General features: G+C 35.4%; 1 protein-coding gene and 1 non-coding gene across 2 annotated transcripts in view; one reads left to right on the top strand and one right to left on the bottom strand.

Moving 5' to 3' along the window:
- Window positions 1–19,308, top strand: part of ADAMTS19 (ADAM metallopeptidase with thrombospondin type 1 motif 19) — a 227,368-nt gene that overhangs the window by 3,728 nt on the left and 204,332 nt on the right. The window lies entirely within an intron of this gene.
- On the bottom strand, window positions 17,752–17,858 carry LOC112917172 (U6 spliceosomal RNA). The gene has a single exon (XR_003234428.1). It is a non-coding gene; the product is annotated as a U6 spliceosomal RNA (small nuclear RNA).

The following is a 19,308-nucleotide window of genomic DNA, read 5'->3' as shown; positions in this document are numbered from 1 at the left end:
TTGAAGCATGAGGAGGCTTTCCCTGGGCAGAACAAGGCTGAAGAGTGTTTTAGGCCGAGGGATGATGCTGAAGATGTAAAATTGCAGGCCTATCAGGGAAATGAAAATCAGGATCTCCTGTGATGAAGCCAGAAGGTACAATAGGGAGAAATGATCTGGTGAGAACAGACCTCCAAAGCCTTGTCTGCTGGAGTATGGGCTTTTCCTAACTTTTGATTATCATAGGGCTACACACTGCTCTTCTGTATTTCCAGAATTCTGTGATATTCTGCTTCTAATGTGAGGAATCATAATGACTTTCTGTGGCGGTGACTTATTTATAACAGCAACTGCTTTTCTTCTCAGGAAGTGAAAGCTTTCTGGTGGTTAGTTGCCTAGAAGAGAGTAGATAGCTAAGTGTGCCTTCCCCTTTCCTCTCTCAGCAGTTGGTTTTGTCTCCTGGTGCCTGAACTCCTCAACACCTTTTGGATTATTTTGTATTTGAAAAGATCCAAAAGTCTCTATCAAAGGAGACAGATCCAGTTTTGCAACTGGAAATCTTTTATCAACTATCCAGTTTTGCAAGGTGGTAAACATTTCTAAGGTTGGCCCGTTCATCCTCCAGATATTAATCTGATTCGTGCTGTGAAAGCAAAAGTGCTAGAATAGATATTTTGGGTACATGGTCAGGTGCTGCCTCTCCAAAGTACTTAAACTTTCTGGATTTCATTTTTCCTGTTTATAAAACGCACAAATTGTATTTATATGTCTAGACATTGATGTATGAAGTGTTCTTTCTGTTTCCCTCATTAGTGTGTAATACTGAACAGTAATCTTATTTGAGCCACATATTAGATCCCGTAGTCACATAACTATCCCAATACTAAGCAATTAAACATTTGTTGAGCAAGTCCTCTGAGCAAGGCACTGTGCAGATATGGAGAATACAAAAAGGAGATGAAAAAGCCTTGACTTATGTTTCAAGGAGCTTCCATCCTGGCTTGCCAGTGACAGATGGAAGCAGGGAAATAGAGTAGCTTGAGATAGGTACAAATGTAGGTTTGTCCCAAATACTTTGATGGTATCTTCTTACTACTTATTTCTTTTTATTTCCACAACATTGTAAGATACCTGGTTTTGAGTAGGCACTCAATAAAAATAACTGAGCAAAATACAGCATATACAGCACTTCATTATGTTTTAAATAACCATCTCTAAAAATTAAAATACAAAAAAAAATTTTATGAAAGAGTGCAACAATTTCCTTGGCTCAAAACTAACACTGTAGTTCGTTGTTGTTGTTTTAAAAACCACACCTGGGACGCCTGGGTGGCTCAGCGGTTGAGCATCTGTCTTCTGCTCAGGGGATGATCGCGGGGTCCAAGGATCCAGTCCCACATCGGGCTCCCTGCGAGAAGCCTGTTTCTCCCTCTGCCTGTGTCTCTGCCTCTCTCTCTGTCTCTCGTGAATAAATAAATAAAATATAAAAAAAAAAAAAATACACACAAACACACACACACACACACACACACCTAAGCAGGATAAACTAGAAAGTACACACCTTGCCTTTGGTTCCTTTTAAATGGACTGTTGAAATGGTTATCGTTAATATTTGGATTATCCTTCCAGGATGATAAAGAATGACTACTAAAACTTTACCCCCTTAATTTTTAAGTTGCATACAGTAGTCATTTTGTTTAGTTCTTTATACAGAATATGCAGTCCTGTGTAAATTCAATTTTGGGAGGCAGTTTAGTCCTTTTTTTGAATCACAGTATCCAATGCCACAGCAAGTTTTGAACAGTTAAATATTTTAGGGTATCCATTTCGGACAGGGCACTTGTCAGATACTAGTACTAAAGCAGGAGGGAGAGTGAGGAGACAGGGTTGAGGGTATCCATTTCGGACAGGGCGCTTGTCAGATACTAGTACTAAAGCAGGAGGGAGAGTGAGGAGACAGGGTTGAGGGGAAGGGTTGTGCACTAACAGAACCAGGAAAAAAATAGAATCAACATCCAAATGAAAAAAGTAAAGATTGCAGACTAACCTCACACATCTACCTTCTTTGTTCAAGCCCCATCTTAGGAGCAACAGAGAAGATCTTCTAAATAAATCTAAAGCAATATTATAAAAGAATGCCATTAGTACCTCAGACATGCTGAATATCTCCTGAAAGAGTGAAAACAGTTTTGGATTGGATTAATGGAAAACACAGAGACATTAGGAAACTTCTGTGAATGGTGGGGGCTATACCAGAAGTACTGACGGACATGCAGGGAGCAGGAATACAGGGAGCACAAGTGGTTTTGGCTTTTTCTCATGTCCAGTTATGGCAAGCGGTAGAATCCAAATGTCTGTGCCTAGGCAAGAACAGAGAGGATAAAAGCACAGCTTTCCCAGGCATGTTGGTGACACCATAGGACCCAGCATCTCCCCTCCAAAAGATCTCTTAGCTCCCTGCAGCGAGCAGAAGGTCCCATCTCTTTCATCAAATAACTGGAGGAGTCACAACAGATAGGTGAGCAGGGAAACCAAAAAGGTGTGAGCTGACATCCAAGAATGTCACACTTTTAAGAAAATGAAGCATATAAAGGAGTCATCAAACCCTGGCTAGTTAATATATGAAGCAACAAAATTAATAGAACAAATGGATAGGTCAACAGAAGTATAAGAGCGGATATATATTTATGGAAAAAATAAATTAAAAAATACAGCAACAGCTGCTATCTAGAAAAAGATGAGTGGATATAATAGACCTAAAAATAAGTGATCATTGGAACTAAAAAACTCCATCAGTGAACTGACAGGTAAATTTCTGATCTAGAAGATCAGGCCCAGAAATTCTCCCAGAGCATAATATAAAGGACAAATGCATCCACGGTATGAAAGAAAAGTTGTGAGCCGTGTATCATAGATCTGGATGATTCACATTTATCCAATAGCAGTTAACTCTTAAAAATAAGTGAAAGGATAGAATTTTGTTTGTGTGAGTGTAGTGTAATATATGTTCCAATTCTTCACTTTGATAACTCCATGATAAACATCCTGATACAGTAATGTTTGAGCTCATATCTGATTATTAACCTCTGCCCATTTATAAAGGACAGAATAGAATATTTGTTTTTAATGTTTAAAAATTTTTAAATTTTTAAAAAGATTTTATTTATCTGAGAGAGAGACTGAGTGTGTGAGAGAGTAAGCATGGGCAAGGGAGGAGGGGCAAGGGGAGAGGGAGAAGCAGGTTTCCCCACTGAGCATGAAGCCTCATCCCAAGACCCCAGGGGAGCTCCATCCCAAGACCCCAGGTTAATGACCTGAGCCAAAGGTAGAAGGGAGACACTTCCTAGACTGAGCCACCCAAGTGTCCCATGGATAGAATTTTTAAAATGCATGCAGTGTACCCTAAACATTTGAACCTAATTTAAATCACCAGTATATATATTTATCCACCAAACTTTGGATGTGAGGCCAGATAACTGGTATTACAGGTGAGCCTTACCCATCAGGCATACAGACCAATTTCCAATATAGGTTTCTGTATTTGGAAGAAAAGCTAAAGATAAATTCAAACATAATTTGTGTGTAGCATCCTGGACTTTAATTTTTTTTAAAGATTTTATTTATTCATGAGAGAGGCAGAGACACAGGCAGAGAGAGAAGCAGGCTCCATGCATGGAGCCTGATGCGAGACTTGATCCCAGGACCCCGGGATCACACCCTGAGCCTAAGGCAGAAGCTTAACCGCTGAGCCACCCAGGTGTCCCAACTTTTAAAAATTTTAAATCTTTTACACTTGTTTCATCCCAAAAAAACGAGAGCATAAAAACTTAGCTTTCAGGAGTCTTTCCAAAATTTTCAAATAAACAGTTTTGCATTTGTATTTCCCTGTTTGTTTAATACTTAGTTATTGATTAAGTTACATGACTACAAAATGTCATACCTATGTATGTTCAAGCAAATGTAATTGTTTCTTGGTAAACATACAGGCCAATTGGTGAAAATAATTGCTTGGAGCAAGACAAGGGAGTAATCTACTAGCTGTGTGCATTCCGCATGTTGCATGCCTCAGTGATCATATTTTCTAGGTGGTGTGTATAGAGAATTATTTAATTCAGTAATTTGACTTGATTTGGCTGCTATAACTATTATTGGTTAGGTAGAGATTAACAGAATTTTTTTTTAGTATCGTAATAAAATTTCCAGAGATAAAGAAAGACATGCACCTTCACATCAAAGGATGACTCACCAAGCTCACAGTCATTTAAGTAGAGACCTATACCTAGACATATTATGGGGAAATATTAGAAAGTCAAAGTGAAAATTCTACAAGTTTAATAAAAGAATGATTATTCCTAATGGAATGAGTGTCAGACACTAGAGGATCATCAGTTGATAGTTTTAGAGATCTGAGGAAATGTGATTTTGACTTAGCCCAACTACCATTCATTTTTTTTTTCAAGTTTCTATTTAAATTCTAGTTAGTTAACATACAGTGTAGTATTAGTCTCAGTTGTAGAATTTAGTGATTCATCACTTAGATATACAACACCCAGTGCTCATCAAAACAGGTGCCCATGGGCAGCCCCGGTGGCTCAGCAGTTTAGCGCCGTCTTCAGTCTGGGGTCTGATCTGGAGACCCAGGATCGAGTCCCATGTCCAGCTCCCTGCATGGACTTTTCCCTCTGCCGGTGTCTCTGCCTCTCTCTCTCTCCCTCTCTCTCTGTGTGTGTGTGTGTGTCTCTCTCATGAATAAATAAATAAAATCTTTTTTTTTAAAAAAAACAGGTGCCCCCTTTAATACCTATCACCTATTTATCCCATTCCCCCGCCCACCTTCCCTCCAGTAACTCTTGGTTTGTTTTGTGAGTTAAGAGCCAAACTACCATTCAAACCTAAAAGCAAAGCAAAATCATTTTCAAAATTATAAGGACTTGGGATGCCTGGGTGGCTCAGCAATTGGGCATCTGCCTTTGACTCAGGGCATGATCCCGGAGTCCGGGATTGAGTCCCACATCGGGCTCCCTTCAGAGAGCCTGCTTCTCCCTTTGCCTGTGTCTCTGCCTCTCTCTGTGTGTCTCTCATGAACAAAAAATTAAAATCTTTAAAAAAGAAAACAAAAACACAAAAAATCCAAAATCATAAGAACTCAAACTTTACCAAACAGAACCTCCAGAGAGGTATGCAATGAAAAAGTCTTCCCCCAACATCCTTTTTCCAGTCATTGTTATATTCCCTCCTAGATGTTGCTAATAACACTAGCTAGGGTTATTAGTTTCTAGTGTGTGATCTAGAAGCAGTTGATGCATAAGCAGATATGTATATGTAAATGTATAGTGTTTAAGCCTACATTATTTATACATAGACACAAATGCATGCACATGTGAGATGATCACATATGAGTGCACAAAGAGATCCCTCTTTCTTTTCATGATAGTTCCCTTTTATACCTGATTGCAGGTATGTTCCGTAATCTACTTCATCAGTTTGTTGTTGATATACATTTGATCAGTTTAAGTATTTTCCTATTATGAACAGTGCTAAATAAGTAGAACTCTGTAGATATGCCAGTTTGCTTCTGTAATGTAAATATTTGTCAAAGGGCATGCCGTATTGGTCATTTGGAACGATGGTGCCTGATTGTACCCGACAGAGATGGTGCCACTCTACTCAACAGGCCAGAAGAGTCTGAGAGTATGTCTTTCCCCTATGCTTTTACCAACATGGGTGTTATTAAAGAGGTTGATGTTTGTGAAATCTAATAGGCAAAGAAATGTAGTTTTAATTGACAGTTTTGGGGTATTTTTTTGTGAGGCTGAGCATCTTTTCATATTTTTATTCTTAGTTCCTTTGCTGTAAATGTACCATTCGTATCCTCTATTCATTGTGCTATTAGATTTTTAGTCTTTTTCATTGCTTTCCAGAACTCTTTTTGATTAGTTTTTTAAAAAGATAAATGTTAATAACAAAATGATACATGCTGAGTATAGAAAGTTAGGAAAACATATAAAGTAAGTCATCTGTAAACTTACTATCTATAGATAGTCACTTTTTAGTGTATATGCTGAAAAGGAAATATAAATATCAAATAAACTTTTGCAATTGTTTTCAAGATTATTGGTAAACTAGTAAAAGCAGATTTTTTCAAACATCATTTCTGGTTAATTAGGTTGGCACAGATTATGCAAATTGACAATATCCAGGAGGAATGCTTTGGGAGTCCTTAATCTTAACAGGAGAGCAAATTGGTAGAGACTTTTGTATTATATGTACTAAATTGTAAAAGTGCTTACCCTGCTTTGCAGGAATATTCATATCTTTGCAAAAGATTTACATATAAGCCTATTCATTGCAATGTTATTTTCAAGACATTGTAAGTATCCATCATCATTAGTGGGCTACTTACGTGTGTGTGTGAATTCCCAGAGAACAAAAAGATAAAAGAAGTAATTCCTTGCTTCAATATATTGACAATTTTAAGCAACTGTTTTTTTGCTTCAGCTTCTTGTCCTACCTGTGTCCATCATAATTCTCTGATTTAATCAGTGTTCAGTGTCTCTTTATCAACTGAAGAGTGTGTCTCTTTAAGGCATTTTATGGTTTTCTGGTTTAAAATTCAGAATAGTGTGTATGATTATGGTTCTGCTCCCGGTGACACATGAGAAGTTTTTGTATGTAGAAAGTGCAGATAACTCTGTTCTTATTTGAGGCAAGGATACGGTGAATTCTAATTAAAAAATAATCTTATAAGAATCATCATGCTGATTGATTGACATTGAACATTTAAAGTCAATAAAATCTTTAATCATGTATTAATCTATGTCTTAGTATCCTGAGAGAATTCAGGCATGAAGCAATTTTATGAGAAGAAATTTTGTTTAATAATATTTGCTGATTAAATAATTACTTATTGAAATTTGTTAGCTGAATCATAGTATGATATACTTTTTACATTCGGGAAATTCTTGACAAGAGCTTTAAAGTATTTTTTTTTTTATGCAACACTAAAACAGCACATTTGTATTAAGCTCACGCACAATGTTTCCACTTAATTGCAATTACATTTTTATCTCAGATGGTTTTATGGCTTTACATGTACAAAGTAAAGAATAATCAGAGGAGTTCTAGGTTCCCGATCGATGGGAAGTGTCTTACCTTAGAAAAGTAATCTTCGCATATTTTGAGGCAGTGGGACAATCAGTAGTCCCTCTTGGATTATGATTTGGGGGATTTCCTGAAAGAAAATTTTAAGATTCCCTTAGTGAAACAAGGACCATAACTTGCTTCAGAGTGCATTTAGGGTGCAGCCATAGTGAGCACATCATCTTGTCTCCATCTCATCTTTATTCTCATGCCAAGCCCTAGACTGAGAGAAGTGAGAAAATAGGAACTAAGCCATTTTAGTGCTACCCAGATATTTGTACAGAATTATTGCGTGGCGGTGTTGAGAAGGTCCCTGGGGGTTAGAGTTTAGTATTTGACTTTTCCAACAAGAGAAACTTGATTTCATTTCATAATTAACATGCATATATCTGCAATAAATTATTAACTGTTGAGGCTTTAACTCAGATGATCAAGAAATGGAGCTGATGAGCCCAGGCCAATTTTAGCATTATTTAACATTTTCTGCTTTCCTGTTGCTTGCCATTAAAAATAAAATAATAAGATCTAAACATTTGTTTTTTTTCTTCACAAGCACATAAAAATGTTTTACCTTAGTTTTTTTCTTTTTTTCCTCTTCTGCAATGCTTCATGTAAAATATATGACCACTTTCTGCAGTGAGCTCACATCACTGGTTCTTTGCTCATGCTTCTGGGTGCTTTTTTTCTTAAAGTCTAGTGTGCAGACAGCTTTGTCAAAATCATGATGGTAGGGGTGAGGTTGAGAGAGTTGGGAATTCTCATTTAAATCAGAATCCCAGTCTGGGCCTCAGATCCAAGAAATGCATTTATAAAGAATCCAAGGTAATTCTTGTGCAAGCTAAAATTTGAGGGTAGCCACTGGGAATTTAAGAAACAAACCAGATGAACATATGGGAAGGGAAAAAGAAAGAAAAGAGAGAGAGAAAGGGAAGCAAATCATAAGAGAGACTCTTAATGGTAGAGAACAAACTGAGAGTTGGTGCAGGAAGGGAGTTGAAGGTTGAGTTGAATGGGTGATGGGTATTAGGGAGGGCACTTTTTATGATGAGCACTGAGTGTTGTATGTAAATGATGAATCACTGAATTCTGCTTATGAAACCAATGTTCCATTATATGGTTACTAACTAAAATTTAAATTTTGAGTGGCCTTGAAAATTCCAGCACTCACAATCTTTAATAGCTAGAGTTATATCCACCAAATTTTATACCCTAGGTGGATGGATTTTAATAATCCTTTTTAGCTCCTATAGTGAACTTGGATACCTTCTGTCTTTACCTTTACCCCAGGAGCCCACTCAGATCTCATTGAGCTGGAAAGGATTTTATGGATTTCAAGACCTTATTCAATAAGTTATAAATGTGAGCTAGTCAGGAGGTGATATCATGGGACCTTAATGCTGTTATGAATATTTTTCTGCTCTTTACGTAGAAAAGTATATAGAAATTGAAACTTGCTTCCCATTCTGGAATTTGGAAGTCAACAAAGTTCAGTTACCTCCAACTGTCATCAACAGTTTCATGGGTAATGTAACAGTAGACCTACTCCTGCTGTTTCACAATAGATATTGTAATGAAATAAAGTTTATCAGCAACAAAGGAAGGAACATACCTTCAGATTGAAAGGAGTCTACCTTGGCAGCCAGTTTAGATGTGGCTAAATGAAGACTGAAGCATAAAAAAATGTATTATTTATTATTATGTAAAATTTTTAATTAAAATTTATTAAATGGTAAGCTAGCTCAAATGGCAGAAATAACTAACAAGAAATAAAATAACAAGTCTTATCTACTCATTCACATTCTGTGAACTTGGATGTTGTGAGTCCTGTAAAGCTCATTACAATAACAGTGGAAACACATAAACCTGCTAAGAGGAATGGCCAGGCAGATAAATCTATCTATCAACTAATCTGATAAGTGCAAATGGTGTATTTCCATTATTACTTGGATTCCAGTGTAGATGAGTGAAATGTAGGAAGTACATTTTCATTATAAAAGTTTTATATTATCAGCAGATATTTTCGTGTACCCTGTTCATAGATGGGCAGTTCAGTTATTGACTGAGAAATTTGTATATAATTAGCAGAGTCTATGTGTTGTTTTATGACTCTGGTTGTATGCTTGCAGGTAGAGTACATTGCATTTCAGAATTTTATTACAACAAAATATAAAGTTTGAGTCATTTATTTTGGAAGTAACGATTATATATAACTAACAATGTGTAATATCTTTTAATAAATTTAACTTAGCATCCTCTGTTTTGTCTATTAACATGGATAATTCTTGTGTCACTGTACATCTCCAGTTAGAATTTTGTCAGTTCAAAATAGGTGGTTCTCATTATTGTTTTAAAAAGCATTGAGTCAGTATCTTAAATTGAATGTTCCTATGCAAAAATTTTTCTTAGTAGAATCTAATTATTTCTCCTTAGTAAGATAGATTCATGAATACGCCAAGCCAGGTTTTCTAAGGTAAATCATTATTTAAAATGTAACATACAGGATATTATGATGCTTTTTTTTTTCTATTATCTTTTTTTCTGGTGTGATTTATATGCCCAAAATTCACCCAAATGTACAGTGTGGTGACTTTTAGTGCATTTACAGAATTGCGCAACCATCACTGCTATCCAGTGTTAGAACATTTCATCATCCCTAAGTGGTCACTCATACCCATTTTGCAGTCACTCTGTTTCTACCCTCAGTCCCAGGCAACCACTAATTTATTTTCTGTTTCAATAAATTTGCCTTTATATTTCATATAAATGAAATCATATAAAATTTTGTCTCTTGCCTGGCTTTTTAAACTTAGTATAATATTTTTGAGGCTCTTCCATGTGGTAACATGTACCAGTAGTTCATTTTTTTTCTTACTAGATTATGAGCCATTGTTTTTTTAAAAAAATTTTTAAATGTTTTATTTATTAGAGAGCATAAGCAGGGGGAGGGAGACAGACAAACAGACTCCACACTGAGTGTGGAGCCTGACGTTGGGCTTGATCCCATGACCCCGAGACAATGACTTGAGGGGAAATCCAGAGTTTGTTGCTTAACTGACTGAGCCACTCAAGTGCCCTAATAAGCTATTTGTTATATAACACCACATTTTGTTTATCTCTTCATATGTTGTGGACATTTGGATTGCTTCTACTTTTTCACTATTATGAATAATGGTCATATGAACAGTCATTGTGTAGGTATATGTTTTCATTCCCAGGGAGCAGATGGAATTCCTTCCATCTAGGAGTGGAATTGTTAGGTCATTTGGTAAATATACGTTTAATTCTTTTATAACCAGTTTACATTCCCAACAGGAAAGTATGCAGGATTCCAATTTTTCCATATCCTCAACAATACCTGTTATTGTCTTATTTTGATCATAACTAATCTATGGGCATGCAGTGGTATCTCATTGTTTGCATTTCTCTGATGACTGTATGGAGCATCTTGTCATGTGCTATCTCATAGCTAATCATAAATCATCTTTGGTGGAATATCTAATCAGATCTTTTCCCTATTGTAAATTAGTTTTTTTTTTTGTCTTTCTACTATTTGGTTTTAAGTGTTCTTTATATACTTGGATGTAAATGTTTTGTCAGATGTATGATTTACTGCTGTTTTCTTTCTAGTCTGTGCATTTCTGTTCAGTTTCTTAATGGTGTCTTCTAAAGTTAATTTTTATAAATTTTGAAAAAAAATCCAGTTTATCATTTATTTATTGGGTGTACTTTTGGTGTTGTGTCTAAGAACTCTGCATCTAACTTAGAGTTGCATAGACTTTTTCCTTTTGGTTGCATAGGTTTTCTTTCAGTTTTCATATTTAGGTCTATGATTTATTCTGAGTTTTTGTGTATAGTGTGAGGTCGGGATTCAAATTAATCTCTTTGCATGTATATATCGAATTTTCTCTCAACACCATTTACTAGAAAGTTTATTCTTTCCTCATGAAATGCCATTGGGCTTTCGTTGAAAGTCAACAAAAATACAAGTTTACTTTTGAATTACCAATACTGTTCTTTCTATAAATATCAGTACTATGACATCATGATTTATGTAGCTTTGTAATATGTTTTGAATTTGGGAACTTCAAGTTTGATTTCTTTTTAAAAAATATTTTGGCTTTCTTTATTCTTTGCATTCCTATAAAATCTTTAGGATCAGATTATTAATATCAACAGAGTGCTGGACTTTGATAGGAAATGTGTTTAAAAATCAATTTGGGGAGAGAGTCCATCCTAAAAGCTTTTTAGCTATCTATAAATTATTATTACTAGAACAGTCATTAGGGGATGTTTTGAACACTGTATTGATTAATAAGGAGCAGAATTAGCTACTGATAGCTCATATTATAATGTACAAGATTTAAGATTCATAAGGATTTATGAGAGCAAGGAAAGCCATTCATTTGGAGTTACACAAATAAGATATATATATAATTAGTGTCTTTGCACAATTAGGATGTGAATCTAGGTATCATACTTCAGTATTGCTTCATATTGTCCCATTGCTGTGGAGAAGACCAAAGTTGTTAGGGTCAAGGTTGAAATAAAATAAACAAGTCCAAACAAGCTTAGAAAACCCAAATCAACATTTTCAAGAAGTAGATTTTAGTCACAGAGTTATTCCCTAAATATAAATTTATATCCAAATAATTATATGTTTATTTAAACAGAGCCAAGATTTCCAGTATAATGCCTTTTATTAAAAAACCAAAGCAATATGCTTTCTTTGGTAATATGACTATAGACAAATGTCTTCCAGCTATTGGAATCATTACTCAGAAAATGTTAGGAAAATAAAGGCCCTTAGGTAATGTATTTGTCATTAATGATATGAAGAAGACTTATAAAAGATAGAAAATTTGTATTTATTTAATGCCAGTAGATAATTTTACACATTTTAGCAGTGCTTACATAGGGATATGTTACAAAACTGATAGCATTGTAGAATTGATGAAATTTAATATGAAAGCAAATGTGGACTTGGTGTCGTTTTAGGAAGCAAACATTTATGAATGCCTCATTGCAACTGTTGTTCTGGAAAAACTTGGCTCATGAAATAAAAAGTAACAATATCCAAGTCATTATATTTAAATCTTTGGTTTTGAATGATAATGTAGGGGGATGTACAAGAAATCTTTATAGTATTTTTTAATGTGCTTTAATTTCTTCTACTTACGTTGACTGTATGTAGGTCAGGATTACAGCAGATTTTCATCCCTGTAAATATTAAATTTGAGCTTTAAGAAATATAATGATGGCTCAAAAACTCTGCCAGGGTAGATGCTTTGAAGTGGTCAGGGGAAAATGGACAAGACATATTTACAAATACCACTTCAAATTTGCGTCCAAATTTGAGTTGGTAGAGTGGTAGATTAAAGAAACATGTTTGACTACCAATTTAATTCCCATGATGGTCTATTTTGCATTTTCAGTTTCCATAGTTCTGTTTCTTATCAGGCCCCAAGAGTTTATAAGTTATGTGAAATGACAGGACCTTCCTTGGAGAGAGGTAGAGTCATGAAGAGGGTCAGTGGTTGGAAGATGAAAGAAGAGAAGCAAATCCACTGATGCATATTTAGAATGTGTTTTAAGCTTAAGAATGTGGAAACCCCTTACTTCTATTTGAAATGCTTTTGGAATTATATTCTAAAGCATCCCTGGGGACAGCCCTGCACTGCACATTAATATGATTTAAGAGAGCTCCAAAGCATTTGCCTATAGTTAGCTCAGTTGTAGTATTTTAGTAAGTGTTCTAATAACTTGGCTGCTCTTGCCTTGGCTATGGAGTCTCCACAAGTGCACAGTGTCCAATTTTTGGGTGCTTGGTCACATGGTCTTACGTGTTCTGAACCTATTAATAACTCACCATAGACTTGTAAGAGAATACATCAGACTCTATATTGGAACTGCATAATCTACTGTCTATTTAATCCTTCTCTCATTTCTTTCCATTACCTATTCCTCTAGAAGATACTCATTCAGTTCTTTTCAGTGTTTATATTCCCTCCCCTTCCTGTAATTCTGAAATGGATTCCAATAAATTAATCTGGAGACTTAAGAAAAATACACAGTGTAAGTGCAAGAGAAGACAGTGGAGGACCACTATAATACTACAAGTGGTTATAACTGTGACAATAACATAGGTCTTTAAGGTAGGTACTTTACGGCTTATAAACTGCATTTACAGAATCTTTTGATTGTGGTATGTTACATATTTTTAGAAAACAAGTGAGCTGCTCAAACAAATGCATAGATGTGAATAGCTTTCTGTGCCCTGACTGGCATACAAGACACATATCTGCAAGAAGTAGAAGAGGTACTGAACTTTCTCACTAATCATATCTACAGGGGTAGGAAGCAGGTGACACCTCCACTTTTTTCTTTATCAGATCAGTAAAGATCAGTGAATAGAATTCTATTTGCATCGATTTTAAAAAAGAAAGACTTGAAGCCCAGTATGTAATAGCTGTATTTATTGAGTGCTACTATATGCTGCACTCACGCTCATACTGTCATACGTTATGGCTCAGTTACATAGAAACGCAACAAGATACATATCTCAAACGATTTTATAAATAAAATGCTGAATCTCATGGATATTGAGTAAATCACCCATATCAGACAGCTGGTAAGGCCCAGGAGGTGAAATTCAAAGTTACACCTCTATGTTGTGTGCGTGCACACATGTGTGCATATAGTGAAAATATTTTGTGACTTCAGTTTTATTTATCAGAGATGTATAACATTCATTTAAGTTCTTTGACCCAAGGTATAGGGTGGAAATTGACATGGAGTAGAACAGAACAGAAATGACATAATAGAAATTACTAATTTTTTTGAGAGGGAGGGGGAGGGAAAAAGGGAGATGGACAGAGAGAATCTTAAGCAGGCTCGATGTTCAGTGCAGAGTTTGATGTGGGGGGTCATCTCATAACCCTGAGATCATGACCAAGCTGAAATCAAGAGTCAGATGCTTAACTGAGCCTCCCTGGCTCTCAGAAATTACTAAGTTTTTAATGTAACCTATCTTTCATTACTTCTTTGATTGCTGTCTTGTATTAGTACTCTTAAAATTTTAAAGCAGAAAATTAGCACCAGTGGAGGGATTTTCTTTAAAATATGCCTAACAGAGTCCAATACCATAAACACTTCTGAAAGCAAAGAATTTATTAATTTCACTTTCCAGTTTCATTGTTGGAAAATGCTGTTGGAAAGTCCTGGCATCTTGGATTAATCTCAGTTTTGTTCTTTGGAATACATAGAATGCTATATCTCTCTTATGACAGTTAGCAATGACTATGACAACAGTTACAAACAGAATGATTTATGAATCAGTTGAGTTTGGGACACTGTACCTTGTGGTTTTTAAGAGTTATATAAATAGTTTTTATAGTAATCCTGTGAAGAAGGGGTTGTTACACCCATTTTGTTGATCAGAAATTGAGTAATTTGCTTGAAGTTGCCAAGAAAGCAAGCTTGGAATCAAATCCAGCTTTGTCTGATTTGGAAGCTAATACCATTCATGGAAGTGGTTTGAAGACTGAGTTCTACAGGACTATAAAGTTTCAGAAATTTCAGAAATTGCCATGTTTCTGGTTTTGGAGTGAAGGAAAATGAAAGGGAAGGTTAAGAATAGAAGGTGAACTCTAGGCTCTTCTAACTTGAGTGCCATCAGCCCCATTGTTTCCTGTTTAGTATCATGTCATTTTGTAGAATATTTGGTTTGAAAAGTGTGCAAGTAGAATAAGAACTCGTGGAACTCTGACTTCCAGCCATGATGAAATAGGAAATAGAACGTCAGGCAAACTATGTGGATTAATGGTTTTTCAGGCATTGGACAAAAGGTAGCACATGGCAGTCATCCCTGAGAGAAAAGAAACCAATGAAGAATCTGTGCATATGTCCCAGTTTACAGCCTGAGAGAGGCTGCAGCACTGAAAGGGAACAAAAATAGAGCTCAGCATTCTTGCTGAATTAAAGAGACAGGGTTGGGATTGAGAGAAGCCAAGGAAGCTAAAATTTTCTGAAGGACTAAAGAAGAGGGAACAGTGCATTAAGAGAGGGCTTTTGATGTGCAGAGGGCTCTTCTGGTCTATTTGTCTGAATATCGATCTGAAATTTGTAGAACATTCTACCCTGCCACACCAGAGGCACACATTATTTTGCCAGTGCCCCAAGAATATATCCCAGTATAATACCTTATTCAAGGCCATAAAGCATGTCTCTGTGAAGTTAAGGGGAGTGAAGTACGACAAAGTAAGTTTTCTTAGTCCAACAAAATTAAAAATAGCAATTAGTAAGAGAAAGGTATATGGGAAATCCTCAAGTATTTGGAAATGAAATAATATACTTTTAGATAACATAGGAAGTAATCACAAAGGAAATTAGGAAATTTGGGGACGTGGATGAAAATGAAATACAACATATCATAATTTGTGGATTGCAACTAAAGTGGTGCATAGAGGAATATACATCACATACATAGAAAAAAAGAAAAAAGATTACACATCAATGATCTAAGTATACACATGAAAAAATTAGAAAAAAGAAGAGCAAATTAAGCAGAAAGGAGAAATAAAAAATAAGAGCTGATATGAGTGAGGGTTGCTCAGTGGTTGAGCATCTGCCTTTGGCTCAGGTAGTGATCCCAGGGTCCTGGGATCGAATTCTGCATCCATCTCCCTGCAGGGAGCCTGCTTCTCTCTCTGCCTCTCTCTGTGTGTCTCTCATGAATAGATAAATATAATCTTTAAAAAAGAAAGAGCTGATATCAATGAAAAAGAATAGAACAGTATTAGGGAAAATTAGTTGGTACATTACAAAATAAAAATAATTGATAAACTCCTATTTGTAAAAAAAAATAAACACAAATGCTCAATATAATTAGAGTGAGGACATCATTACAAATACAGTAGGCATGAAAAGGATAACAAGGGAATATAATCAGTAATTTTAATGAAGTGGACAAATAATATCGTAAAACACAAAACTCCCTTAAGAAAAATCAGTAAACAACATTCTTTTTAAAAAAAAAAAAGATTTATTTATTTGAGAGAAAGTGTGTGAAAGGGGGAAGGGGCAGAGGAAAAGAATCTCAAGCAAACTCCCTGCCCAGCATGGGCCTGACACAGAGTTGGATCCTAGAACCCTGTGATCACAACCTGAGGAGAAATCAGGAGTCTATTGTTTAACAAGTGAGTCAACCAGGAACTCCTGAACAGCGTTATTACTAAAGAGAAATTGAATTTGAAGTTAAGCACTGTCCCCAAGCAAAAATAGCTCACCTCATGAACTCTCTCACTTTATGGGCCTTCAGTCATCCAGACAACCTTTTTAGGTGTCAAGTTGAATTATCCCCTCACCTTTTCAGCTTTTCTGTTCCATATACATGGAATATAACATACTTCATGTGGGGTTTCTTGTTCCCTTTATTTCTCCAAATTAAGAGAACTACCAAGTTTCTTCATTCCCAAAGAACACAATGATTAAAAAAAAAAGTTCCATCATATTATACATAGATTTGCAAAATTTCAATTAAGTGCTGCTCTAAACATTTGTTTACATTGTAACAGGATTTGTAAGAACAAAGAAATATTATCGATCATGCTCAATGACATCACTGTAACTATCCATTACTATCTACACCATCCTGTCCCACTAATCACTGACCTCTTGTTTACATTTCTGGAGGTACCATGAAGATTTTCACCAGTTATTTTTATTTTGAGATTTTCTAAAGGTGAATTTTTTTTAAAGGTTTTATTTATTTATTCATGAGAGACACAGATAAAGAGAGAGAGAGAGAGAGACAGAGACATAGGCAGAGGGAGAAGCAGGCTCCATGCAGGGAGCCCTATGCGGGACTCGATCCTGGGACTCCAGAATCACACCCTGAGCCGAAGGCAGATGTTCAACCGCTGAGCCACCCAGGTGTCCTAAAGGTGAATTTTTATAAAAATATAATTAATCCCTTTAGGTAAATTCCTTTCTTAGGATTTTCTTTGAGTGTATAGATAAGGCCATAAGTGAGTAACATTTCTGGTATTTTTATACACTTAATTTTGCTTTTATAATATAAACAGGATATAACTTTTGTAACTTTTTAATTGAATGATGGAAAATTTTTATTTGTTTAATGTACTAATATTTTATTAGTTATATACATTACAAATATCTTCAAGTTTGTAGCCTTAAGATAATTTTATGTCATTTATGTAAATCTTTTTGAACAACTATATAATATTCCATAATATGAGAACATAGTAATTTATTTAAAATGCTAATATAACTTCTTAGTTAAGAACAAGCAGCTTTGCTATTTATTATTTGTTACTTTGAATAAGACATTTAATCTGACATTCTGCTTCATATTTAACACAAGGAAAAATATTTTCTATTTCATATGGTTATAGTTGAGATTAGAGAAATAATGCAAATAAATTATTCTCAGAGCAGGATTTCTTAGCCTCATCACCAAGGACATTTTGGGCAATTGTTGTTGGAGCTGTTTGGTGCATTGTAGAATATTTAATAGCATCTTTGGCCTCTAGCCACTAGATGCCCCATCTGGATAGCCAAAAAAGAACTGGCTTTAAAAAATTCATATTGTATTTTTGAATTGTTTCATTTTTAAAAAATATGAAATGCTTCATGAATTTGCTTGTTATCCTTGTGCAGGGGCCTTGCCAGTCTTCTATGCATCATTCCAAGTTTAGTCTATGTACTGCTGAAGCAAGTATGTCTTGTCTACCCTTTAAACTGCAATACTTGTTTGGATATAGTATAGTTTATTTATCCATTCACCTATTATTACTGTTCATTCACCTTTGCCTCCCCTTTAGTTTTTACATTTTGGAGTTAAAATAGAATAATGATGATCTTTTTTTGAGTTTCATGTGCACATGTGTGAAGGTTTCTCTTGGGTATATGCCTATCAATAGTATGTTGGCTTCTCGATGTACCTATTTTCACTAATTATTATATATATTCAGGTGGTTCCTTATGGTGATTATAATACAATTTCCTCTTGCCAGCTGTGTGTTTTCCCACATCCATACCAACAAACTTCTGGTGTTGTCAGACTATTATTTTTTCTAATCTTTACTCACATTTTGGTCATTAGTGGAGCAAATTGAAAAATTTGTTTTTTTATTTTTGTAAACATTTATTTGAAAGAGGGAGAGTGAGAGAGCACAGAGAAGGGACAGGCAGAGGAAGAGGAAGGGAGAATCCCATGCAGACTCCATGCTGAATGCAGAGCCTGTCACTGGGCTCAATCCCAGGATCCCAAGATCACAACCTTAGTAGCCGAAACCAAGAGTCAGATACTCAACTGACTGCACCACCCATGCACCCATAGAAAAATTTGTTTTAAAAATGGAAAAAGTGAACAATACCACTAACCCACTTCCAGAAAATTTTGCCAGAAAACACTTAGAACAGTCATCAAGCTAGATCATATGTGGTGGGGCTGTAAAAAATCTTCTCAACAAATTTAAAATAACTGAAAACATATTAATGTGTTCTCTGGCAACAGTGAAATTAATGGAAATCAGCAAGCAAAACAATGCCTGAAAATTAGTATAAGTTTGTAAGTGAAACAGTACACTACCGAATAGTACATAGATCAAAGAAGAATTCACTGAGAAATTTAAAAAATATTTTGAAATGAAATAAAATGAGAACACTGTATCAAAATATATGGGATGCAGCTAAGTAATACTTATGGGAAAATTTATATCATTAAATACTTATGTCAGGGAATACGATAGTTCAATCTTAAATCAGGAAAAAAAGAGCAAATTAAACCCAAAATGCATAGAAGGAAATAATATATGTAAGAACAGTAAGCATTGAAGTTAAATAAAGCAGAAATAGTGGAGAAAAATAAAATTTCTGGAAAGAATAATAAAATTGCTATATCTCCAGCTAGATTGATCGAAGAAAAAACACAAGTTATCAATATTAGGAATAAAAAGGAGACATCACAATGGTTTCTTTGGAATTAATATTATAATAAGGGAATGTTATGAACAACTTTATGTCAAGAAAGTTTATAACACTGGGTGAACAGGACAAATCCTTGAAAGATACATATAAGGGACACCTGGGTGGCTCAGTGGTTGGGTGTCTGCCTTTGGCCCAGGGCATGATCCCGGAGTCCCAGGATTGAGTCCTGCATCAGGCTCC

The sequence above is a fragment of the Vulpes vulpes genome, chromosome 12, assembly GCF_048418805.1.
Source record: "Vulpes vulpes isolate BD-2025 chromosome 12, VulVul3, whole genome shotgun sequence".
NCBI lineage: Eukaryota > Metazoa > Chordata > Mammalia > Carnivora > Canidae > Vulpes > Vulpes vulpes.
Note: the sequence above shows the minus strand (reverse complement) of the source record. Positions and strands in the feature narration are given on the sequence as shown.